The sequence below is a fragment of the Dromiciops gliroides genome, chromosome 3 (genome assembly GCF_019393635.1).
Source record: "Dromiciops gliroides isolate mDroGli1 chromosome 3, mDroGli1.pri, whole genome shotgun sequence".
Lineage (NCBI taxonomy): Eukaryota > Metazoa > Chordata > Mammalia > Microbiotheria > Microbiotheriidae > Dromiciops > Dromiciops gliroides.
In genome coordinates this window covers 237,712,388-237,724,298 of record NC_057863.1, presented here as the reverse complement: position 1 = coordinate 237,724,298, position 11,911 = coordinate 237,712,388, and positions in this window count along the sequence as shown.

Sequence of the window (11,911 nt, the reverse complement as noted above, 5' to 3'; positions counted from 1 at the left end):
CACACACAAACATATATATATTACAGAGGGAAGATAATCTCAAAGGGGTAACACTAACATTGAGGGAAACCCCCAAAGTTCTCCTATAGAAGGTAGAAGTTGATCTGAGTCTAGAAGCAAGCCAGGTAGCAAAGGAAAGGTGGAAGAGCATTCCAACTATGGAGAAATAGCCACTGAAAAAACACACGACGTCAGGAGATGGTATATTGTGACTGAGGAACTGCAAATAGGCCAGTGTAAGCTGTTCCAAAGAGTAAATAGAGAAGAGGTATAAGAAAAAATGGGAAGGAAGGAGGAAACCAAGTTGTGAAAGTCTTTAAACACCAAACAGGATTTTATATTTGTTCCTGAAGTTAATATAGGGTCATTGGAATTTATTAGGTAGGAGAGTGATGTGGTCAGACCTGAATTTTAGGGAAATTGTTTTGTCAGTTTAGTGAGGTGAGGAATAGGTTGCAGCAGAGAGAGACTTGAGTCAGGGAGAGCAATTAAAAGGCTCTTCCAGCAGTCAGTCATGAGGTAATCCAGGCTTACACCATGGTGGAGGCAATAGGATTGGAGAAAAGCCACAAATATAAGAGATGTCATGTAGGCAGAAAAGACAAGACAAATAACAGATTCGAAGTGCAGCCCGAGTTAGAATGAAGCCTTAGGTTTGGTTTTTCCCCCCTGAGACATTCACTAGATCTTTGTTCTTAGGTATCTCTTGTAAGTCCCTCACCATTTGCCATGCCATAGTGCCCCTGGGCTAAAGTTTCCCTTCTCCAGAATGAAGCTAATAACACTTGTACTGCTGATTTCCTAGGGTTGTGGTGATAATCAGAAGAAATAATAAAGGTAAAGTATGTTGTAAAACCCTGGCAGCTAGATGGCACAATGCATAGAGTTGCTGGTTTGTAGAGTCAAGAAGACTCATTTTCCTGGGTTCAAATCTGGCCTTAGACAAATACTAGCTGTGTGACCCTAGGCAAATCACTTAACCCAGTTTGCCTCAATTTCCTCAACTATAAAATGAGCTAGAGAAGGAAATGGCAAACTACTTTAGTATCTTTGCCAATAAAACCTCTAATGGTGTCATGAAGAGTTGGATATGACTAAAATAACTGAACAATAATATCCATAAAAGCTGTCATTATTATATATATTTATTTCAGTTCTCTCTCCTTGAATATAATAACTTCCCAAGCCCATCTTACCATTGAAATTCTACTCAGTGCCTAGTTCAGTCCTGCATTTTTTCCCTTTTTTTTTTTTGTGGGGCAATGAGGGTTAAGTGACTTGCCCAGGGTCACACAGCTAGTAAGTGTCAAGTATCTGAGGGAAGATATGAATTCAGGTCCTCCTGAATCTAGGGCCAGTGCTTTATCCACTGTGTCATCTAGCTGCCCCTCATTTTTTTTCCTTTTAATGAATAGATGTTAATTTTTTGTGTTCAATAAACTTGTTTGGGAACCTAGGTGTTTACATAAATATTTGAGCTGGATAAAGTCATATATTCTACACTTTTAAAAGAATTATTTAAAGTAAGGTCATCCCCAATTAACAGTTAATACATATCAGCGTTTGGTTAGTTCAGTTGGCTGGAATGATATAATAATTAGGCCAATTTGTGAATTCAGTCCTATTGTGAACCATTGAACTTTGGTTTGTTCCATTAAGGTATTCCCATCCAGTTAGCTATCTCATACATATGTGCTATTGGTCACAAGGAAGATTAGTCAAGGGAGTATGGATGAATCAGTAGAAAATAATAATTTCATTTTTTAATTAATAAACATTTTTACTTATAGTTTTGGGTTCCAATTTTTATCCCTTCTTCCCTCCCTCCCCCCCCCCAAGGCAGTAAGCAATCAGAAATGGGTTATACATGTACAATTATGTAAAACTTTACCATATTAGTAACTTAAATATAAAGAAAAAAAATGAAAGAAAGTGAAAAACAGCATGCTTCAGTCTGTTCCATCAATTAAATTAGTTCTTTCTTTGGAGGTGGATACTATGTTTTATCAATAGTCTGAAAATCATAATTTCTAATGCAAGAAAACTCCAAACACAAACGTATGTCTTTATGGATTAATGGTCCAGTAAGGCCACCACAGTATCTACATGTATATGACATCTATGTGAACACTGCATCAGGATCATTATTAGCTGTTTTTTTCCCATTTAAATTAGTTCAACAGACATTTATTAAGCACCTACTGCATACACCATACTGTGTTATTTTCTTGGGGGAAGTACAAAATTTGTATGGGCCATGGTAGCTGACCTTATGGATCCTATTGGGGGGGGGGTTAATATGCTTAGAAAACTAGTACATGATAAGTGCATTTAAGAAGAGGTTTTTTTTTTAAGTACTATGTTATACCTGAGTTAAAATGCTATTACTGAGAGGAAGAGGTAGGATTTGCTATATCTAAACAACTACTTCAATCTAAAATAAGGAACTTAAAACACAGACTGTAAGCAAGTTACATAAATACTGAGTGATGATTTTTTGTTGTTGCTATTATCCTTTTTACATGCATCAGTCTGCTTCATGACGAAATAATCAATTTCAGCAATTTATGGACTCTGGATGCTGTGGAGTTAAAGATCTCCCAGCACTCTTATTTTTATGGCCTCTTAGGTATAATTAGACCAGCCCAAGTGGGATGAAAAATTATGGGCTGTGTACAACTCTCACACCACTAATGACTATTTGTTTATTTTTAGAATTTACAAGAACATTCTCATCAGAGAAATGCCTCAAGATGCAAAAGAGAAAAAAAATACACAAACATAAACAGAGAAAAACAAGCCAGACTAGTTTCAAACCACTAAGTTCCAAAAGTCATCAACCTAGGATGATGACTTTCTAAGGAGAATGGTTGACCTACTTAGAAGACCAATTCTTATATGATATAGGCAAGAAAGTGTTGGACTGTCATTAGATCTGGTCTAGAGACTTAGATTTGGTACTTTCTGGGTATTTGACTATAGGCAACACACAAAATTTCTCTCACCTCAATTTCCTAATCGGTAAAATAGACCTAATGATATTTATGTTCCCTATCTCTTAGGGTTCTTAAAAGTATCATTAGATTTAGAACTGGAAGAGATCATGGTGATCATCTTGTCCAGACTCCTCATTTTAAAAATGAGGGGAAAGTGATTTTATTAAGCACCTACTAGTCAGGCACCATTCTAAATGATTTCCCCCCCCCCCCCAGGACAATAAGAGTTAAGTGACTTGCCCAGGGTCACACACAGCTAGTAAGTGTGAAGTGTCTGAGGCTGGATTTGAACTCAGGTCCTCTTGAATCCGGAGTCAGTGCTGTATCCACTGAGCCGCCTAGCTGCCCGCCCCCCAAATGATTTTACAAATATTATATCATTTGATCCTCATTATGATCCCTATTTTACAGTTGAAGAAACACTAGTTTCCTCTGTCTGGATCACACACCTAGGAAGTATCCGAAGCCAGATTTGAACATAGGTCTTCTAGACTCCAGGCTTGGCACTCTATCCACTATATGGCCCAGCTGCTTTGTATGAGAGAAAGAAAAAAAATAAATAAATTGGACTTGCCCGAAATGACACAGTCAATAAATACCATAGCCAGGATTTTAGCCCTAGTTCTCCAATTCCAAATCCAATTCTCTTCAATACATCTTTCAAATATATTTATAAAATGAATTGCAAAGTATTGTAAATGTCAGCCATTACAATTGGCTTTGCTATGCTTCCTTTTTTTTTTTTTTTAGCGAGGCAATTGGGGTTAAGTGACTTACCCAGGGTCACACAGCTACTAAGTGTTAAGTGTCTGAGGCCGGATTTGAACTCAGGTACTCCTGACTCCAGGGCCGGTGCTCTATCCTCTGCGCCACCTAGCCGCCCCTGCTATGCTTCCTTTTAATTGTTACTGTTCCAGGGCATCCTCTATAACACATAACCATCCTTATTACGTGAATTTTTAAAAACCAATAATTTGATTCTCAGGTGGGGAAAACACAGCAATGTAAACTTGCTACTGAGGCTTGTGGTCCACTGGGATCGACAGTTAGCCTACTAGGTAAGTATCTGTGTTCTGTAGCAGTTGAAGCTTTCAGATATGGGGGTTTCTCAAGATCAGAAGTATGAATGCTTTGGGTGCTAAGAGTTTGTGGTAGAAATCTTGTGAATACTTTGTAGGTTGAAAAAAACTAAAATAGTCCAAACAGATAGTGGAATGAATGCATTGGTTATACTAAATATGTCCCAAGTGATATGTCAAAAGAATGAAATGGAATGTTAATGAAAACAAAGAATCAACAGTCTTCTTATATTCAGGGATGAATAAGCAGTTTGTCTACTTTGAGCATAGCTGAGGACCTCTGAAATAGTGAAAAGAACACTACCTGATGACCTTGAGCAAGTCACTTATTCTCTTTTGAATCTCAGTTTCCATAGCAGTAAAAGGGAGCCAATTACATTTACACTACCAAGGGCTAAAGATGAAGTGGGATTGTTCAAGGCCACATATACAATAGGTAACAGTAACAAGATTTGAACCTATCTCTACAAGTTCTAGGGAAACCACTTTGCAAAATGTTCTGCAACTATGAACTGAAGAATGTTTTGACTATATATTTCATTTGTCCCTATTGCATTCCATTCTGAATGATACTAATCTTTTTCTATAAGTTGCACCCTCTAGTAAGCTATGTGATTCCTGACGATGGAGACTGTATTATTTTTTTTTTCCATTTGTAGTCCTGATTATAGTAGGTAATGAATGTTTATTTACTTTATTATTTATTTTGTCATCATGCTTCAGCTGCCTTCTCCCTCTGTCCTGGGAGCTCCATTCTCCCCTGCTTTTTTGTTTGCTTTTATGTGTCACTATCCCCCATTCAAATCAAGCTCCTTGAGGGGAGGGTCTAACACAGCACACAGAATGATAATAAATTATCATTGATTATTCATTTTCTTATTATTGAATTAATAAATGCTTGTTGACTTGACTCATTGAGTTGAATTGACTATTATATAGCTTATTTCCCAACCTATACACAGCATCATGGTACTCATGGAATTTTACTTAAGATGTTTTTCAGTCATTTTCAGTTATGTCCTACTCTTCATGACTCCATTTAGGGCTTTCTTGCAAAGATACTAGTGTGGTTTGCCATTTTCTTCACCAGCTCATTTTACAGATGAGGAACTGAGGCAAACAGGGTGAAGTGACTAAGATACTGGGCCAAATTTGAAGTTAGAAAGATGAGTCCTCCCTATTCCAAGTCCAGTTCTCTATCTGCTGCCCATTGTTTAAGATGAGCTTTGTTCTTTGATTACAAATCAAATGTTCTTTCACCACATAGTCCTTAGAGATATTGTCAATAAAGTGATTTGCAAAATACCAGCCATGTGACCTTGGGTGTGTCATTTCCCCCTTTGGGCTTTCAGAATTTTCTTGTTTGTTTTGGGTAAGAAGGGTTTTGTTTTCTTTTATCTATAAAATGAAGGGGTTGAACTGGATGACCCATCTTAAAGGTCCAGTGCAGCTCTAAATCTATGGTCCTGTTATGCTAGGCAAAGCCTGGGTCATTCCTTGTTGGAGACATTGTGGAGGAGACTCTTGGTTGAGTACAAGTTGATTTAGATGGCCCTTCCAACTCCGGGGTTCTGTGAAAATGAGAGATATCCCCAAACTGGACTACTTGGATAGGTAGTGATCTTGCCCTTACTTGAAGACTTCAAGCAAAGGCTGGGTGACTACTTATTGGAGGTTTTATAGAGGAGATTCTTAGTCAGATAAGAGTCTGATAAGATGCCTGAGGGACCATCCAGCACTGAAATTCAGTGATTCTGTGAAAGGGAAGTTGAGAGCCTTTATGTATCTATGAGATGTGGGCAAGTTGCATGAGAGAAGTATGTACACACACTTTCACATATGTAATACTATGACACTATCCCTTGCATCAGCCAGAAGAGACTGGCAATATAGAGAACAACGAATTCTTTAAAAAATTTCATTAAGCAGTATGAAATTTTAACATTAGAAAATAGAGAAAAGAATGGATAAATAGTAGTTTTCTTTGGAAAATAGTTTTAGGTCATCAGTCATTTGAATGCATTTACAAATTCAAGGTATAACAAGTCTAATCTCTAGATATATTTCTTTATAATATAGATAAGGAAGTATTTTTCAGGGACTTCTCTGGCACAAACATGAGGAAAAGTAATAACTTTTGTGTATATGTGTATTTTGTATATATACATACATACATATAAACATACATACACATATTGAGAGAAAGAGAGACACACACACACACACACACACACACACACACACACAAGGTGGATATGGTACAGAGCCTGGAGTCAGGAAGACCTGAGTTCAAATCTGGCCTCTGACACTAGCTGTGTGACCCTGGGCAAGTCATTTTAATCCCATTTGCCTCAGTCTCCTCATCTGTAAAATGAGCTAGGGAAGGAAATGGCAAACCACTCCAGTATCTTTGCCAAGAAGACTCCAAATGGGGTCACAAAGTGTCAAACATGACTGAAATGACTGAACAGCAACAAAATAGACACATATATATGCTGTCCATGGGAAAAGCAAAATCTCCACATATATTCAGAGATGATTGTAGTCACCAGATGCTAAATAAGTCTGTAGTGCCTCACCCACTATTTTATCTTTGTTCTAAGTGGTATGTATATTTGTTTACTTTTCTCAATATGGGGTAATCAGCAGAAATTTAGACAATTCTAGTGTATGAGTCCTCAAGAAAAACCAAACAAACATTTCTTCAGCACCCAGTCATACTGACCCATGATATCTTTACAGGATCATAGATTTCAAACTGCAAAAGACGTCAGAGGCCGTCTAATCCCTCCCTGTCATTTTATAGATGAGAAAACAGGCAAGAAAATATTCCTTGGCACTTCTTTGGCACAAACGAGAAAAGTTATGCCTTTTACATATGTGTTCTGTCCAAGAGTAAGTCAAAATCTCCATATCTTTTCAGACACACCTGTAGATACCAGACAATGAATAAATCTATAGTGCCTTACCCTTGGTTTTATCTGTGTTTTAAGTACTACTGGTTTGTCTGTTTATTTTTCCTAATATGGGATTATCAAGAGAAATTTAGATAGTTCCAGCATAGGGGTGAGTCTTCAAGGAAAAAAAATACTTCAGTACCCAGTCAAACTGCTCCCTGATACCTTCACAGTATCATAGATGGAGAGTTTCAAGGGACTTCAGAGGTCATCTCATCCCACTTCCTCATTTTACAGATATGAAAAGAGGCCCTGAATGGAGAGTTGACTTTCCTTACTTCACATCTGAATTACTACAGCAGCCTGCTGGTTGATCTTCCTGACGAGTCTCTCTCCATTCTAGTCTATTCTCTACTCATCTGTCAAATTAATCTTCCTAAAGGGTAGTCCGACTTATGCCACTCCCCAAGTCAGTGCCTCCCTATCGCCTTCAGGATCAAATATAAAATCTTCTTGGTGTTAAAAGCTCTTCATAACTTCCCTGCCTCCACCTTTCCATTCTTCTTACACTTTGCACCTGTACCCTCATATACTCTGTGATCCAGTGACACTTGATTCCTTGCTGTTCCTTGAACAAGACAATCCAGCTCCAGAGTCTATGTATTTTTGCTGACTGTTCCCAATGCCTGAAATACTCTTCGTCTTCATTTCTGTCTCTTCTCCTACCTAGCTTCCTTCAAATCCCAGCTAAAATCTCACTTTCTACAAATAGTCTTTCCTGATCCCTCTTATTGCTAATGCCTTCCCTTTGAAATGATCTTCAATTCATCCTGTATATAGCTTATTTGTCTAAACTCGTTTTCATGTTGTCTTCCCCATTGGATTGTGAGATCTTTGAGAGCAATGACTGTCATTTGCCTTTCTTTGTATTCCCAGCACTTAGCACCATGCCTAGTATATAGTAGGCACTTAATAAATGCTTATTGATTTCCTGATGACAACCAAGTAATAAGTAGTGAATCAGGGATTCAAACCCCATGTCCTCATATTCCATATCCTGAACTCTTTCTTCTCTTACTAGATAAACCCTTGAAAATTGGTTTTTAAAAATGGTGACCAGGGCAGCTAGGTGGCACAGTGGATAGAGCACTGGCCCTGGATTCAGGAGGACCTGAGTTCAAATCTGGCTTCAGACACTTGACACTTCCTAGATGTGTGACGCTGGGTAAGTCACTTAACTCCAATTGCCTTGCCAAAAAAAAAAAAAAGTGACTCAAGAAACTGAAGTCTAAGAAGCATTATTTCCATTATAGAACACCTCAGTGTCCCAGAATCTCTATGGGCACTTAAAATGTAGTGCTATCTAAAGTACTATGATTAGACTCATAAAAACAACTTTGGATATTTGTCTACCGGGCTGCCACAAAAATGAGAACACCTATCATCAGATTCCTGACAGAAGAGACACCAGCCAACCCTTGTCCACTCCAAAGGGAAAGAATTTATAGTGGCTCCTTTTTAAAAGGTCAAATAGTGAGGCTTCTTAGACAGGGCTGGCAAACAACATCCCTTACCAAAAAAAAGTGAGTGTTGGAGAAGTAAGAGAATCTAGATTCAAATCTCAGCGCTGATGCTTTGTATATTGTGACCTTGAGCAAATCACATAACCCCTTTGTAACTCAGTTTTGTCATAAAATGATGTGAAGAGGAGACAGCACCATAAAGTGGAAAGTGTCCTGCAATAGAATTCAGGGATATGGGTTTTAATTTTGGTTCTGTAACATGCTACCTCTGTTACTATGTGCAAATTACTTAACCCTGTTGGACCTCATTTTCTCATCTGAAAAGTGAGGCAATTGGACTGGATGACTTCTAAGATCCTTTTACCTCTAAATCTGTGAGGCTCTGATTCTATGACCTTTAATAGTGGAGAGAGTTCCCCATACTGAGGAAATCACAGGTCTAGACTGGATGACCTATAAACATCTCTTTTAGTTGTAAATCTATGACTATAGCCAAATGAATGACTGAGTATCTTTTCTTGTGATGCATAGCTTTTTATTTTGCTGGACAGATATTGAGTAGGGGAAAATGATGCAAGGTCTACAGAAGTTAATCATAAAATGAAAATGCCCTTCATGACACGGAAACAATTTGTAGTAAGGTTCTTACAAAAACATCATTAAAAGCAATATTAACTTGGGAAATTAAATCCCTTTATGCCAGATATAGATATGATTGCAGTACACTGACCAGTACACAACATAAAGTTAAGGGACAAGTATGATAATTAAAAAGAGGAATTAAAAAAAAAAACCCAGCTGATTTCCAAGGGACTTGAGACGGACTTGTTGTGTGAGTTTCTTAAACTTGGATGTTTTTACTATTCCATGACCCTGAAAAAGCTTTCATTTTGGTAAAAGAGGTCAGTTATAAAGCAGGTTACAATATGGCAGTGTTCAGCAAAAATTACGGGGTTTTAAAGTGTTTGTTAGGTTATCTGGAAACTCAAACACACATTCTGGAAAACTAGAGTAACTTAAAATTCACTGGGGAAAAAAATCCTTCATTTTCTGGCTGAAAGGTTGATGATACAGAGCTGCTGCCTCAGGTGACATTAAAGATTGTCCAAAGGATGAGTCACCATCCCTCCAGTTAGAAACTTTGAATAGCTGATACCTTCTTTTCAGTCTCTCTCTCTGACTGAAACTAGGTATATCTATTCTCTTTTTCTTCTTTCCCTCTGGCTTCTGCTCCTTATGCACACTGGCATAAATCTCATAAACTTCTCCTCATGGCTTTCCCTTCAGAATGGAGTCTATGTAACTTGGTCCTTTGTACATTAGACGTTGTGAAGGGCACTGAGTTTTATCCTAGTGGTCATTTTCACCATTTGCTCATCTGTTTGTGTTTTAAAAGATACCCTACATGGCACTCACTTACTCTGCATATCTCCTTACATTTGAATGATTGACTTGTATAGTGAATGATTGACCTGACTTTCTGGCATTGCTATTCTATTAAAAAGTTCACTTACCCTTTTTTATTCTCAAATAATGAATCTACTTGGGTGTTTGCTCGTGGTAAGTACTGTTTTCTACAAGTCCTATCTCCAACTGGAAGATAAAAGAATGGAAACCCACAACTTTTCACAGCTTGCCTAATTACTGTAACCTTATCTGACTGACTGTACTTAATAGATGAAACAAGTAAACCCTAAAACCTGGCCCTTATTTTTCAGCCCCAAATTGCAAACAAAATCCCAAATAAATTTCTAACAAAAAGTAAACATCATCAAATGAATGTTTTAAAAAAAATTGCTGATTTGGCATCTTAACTAATTTCTTAATGTCAGTGTGATATCAGAAGTTTTAGAAAAGGTGAGGTATAGTAGCTAAGAGCACTGAATTTAGAGTCAAAAGCCCTAGTTTTGAAATTGGCTCAGCTATCTAAAACCTGTGGGACCTTGCACAAATCACTTCATCTCTCCCTTCAATTTACTTAACTGAAAAACTTAAGGATTAGACTAGGTGAACTCCTCACTCTAAGTCCTTTGACCTTAAGAAGAAGGGTTAGACCAGTTTCCAGTGGAGCAGTAACATGGTCTAAGTTATAGGCTAACTTTAGCACAACATGTCAGGAATAAGAGGAAGTGGGATTAAAGGAAGACCAATACTAGCTACACTGAGCTATCCTAAACAGCCAGAAGTCCACATATGGGATAAAGATTACAAAATAGATAAAAGATAGATAAAGCATTTATTAAGTGCTTACTATCTGCCAGGTAATGTGCTAAGTGATGCATATATAAAGGTTGCCAGAATAAATGAGAAGGAAGAAAGGATGGAGAACAGCAAAAAGTTAAAAAGGGTTTATCATCCCAGGTCTTTAACCTTTTGCTTCTTATTGCCTTTCAAACTAATAATACATTCACTAAATAAAAGTATACAGATAACTGCCATGTTGGTCTCTTAAACTGAGTGAGTGATATGATTTTAAGCTGTAGTCTTTCTACAGGATGGGAATCCCTCTATAGATAAATGAAAATGCAGTGTATTTTTAAAGGTGAGCTCGGGAATGGAATGATTTGAAAAATGTTTGTATCTTAAGCATCCCCAGGAGCACTTTAAAGTAAACTACATATTAGAGAAAACTCAATGAGCAAATTAGATATTATGTTTGTGTTTTATAAAAAGCAAACAACATAGCACTGGCCCTGGAGTCAGGAGTACCTGAGTTCAAATCCGGCCTCAGACACTTAACACTTACCAGCTGTGTGACCCTAGGCAAGTCACTTAACCCCAATTGCCTCACTTAAAAAAAAAAAAGCAAACAACATGATATGAAGTAGAGGTGATAACTTTAAAATATAAGCCAGAACAAGACAAAAGAAAAAGAAATGGTATATCAATATACTACTGCATCAGAAATTGCCCAGTTATCTTTGTGTCTTTTCACTGTGCAGTTATCTACTTTCTTCAGCTTACTGATATGTGAGTCACTGTCTTTGTTTCCCTAGTGCCTGGAAAATAGGAGATACTTACTAAATGATTATGGAATGGAATGTAAATATGAATCGCCACAATTACGTTACTGCCCTATCAACATCTGGACTTGGCTGATTTCACTGAAACCCAGAAGTTTAGAAATGAAAGGAGCTCAACAGTCACCTAGTCCACCCTTCCCCCCAAAGTAACTGTCACTTGAACATACCCAGGAAGGAGTCATGTAGTCACTTAATACCCATAACATAGAGTAGCCCAGTACCTCCTTTTTGGACAGTTCTAACTGTTAGAGTCTTCTCCAAATCAAACATCCTCAGTGGCTTAAGGCCCTTCCTGCACCATATTGATTGCTCTTTTCCAATCTTTCTCCATCTTACCAATTTCCTTCTTAAACTGTACTGCTTTGAACAGAACACTGTATAAAGGGATTTCAG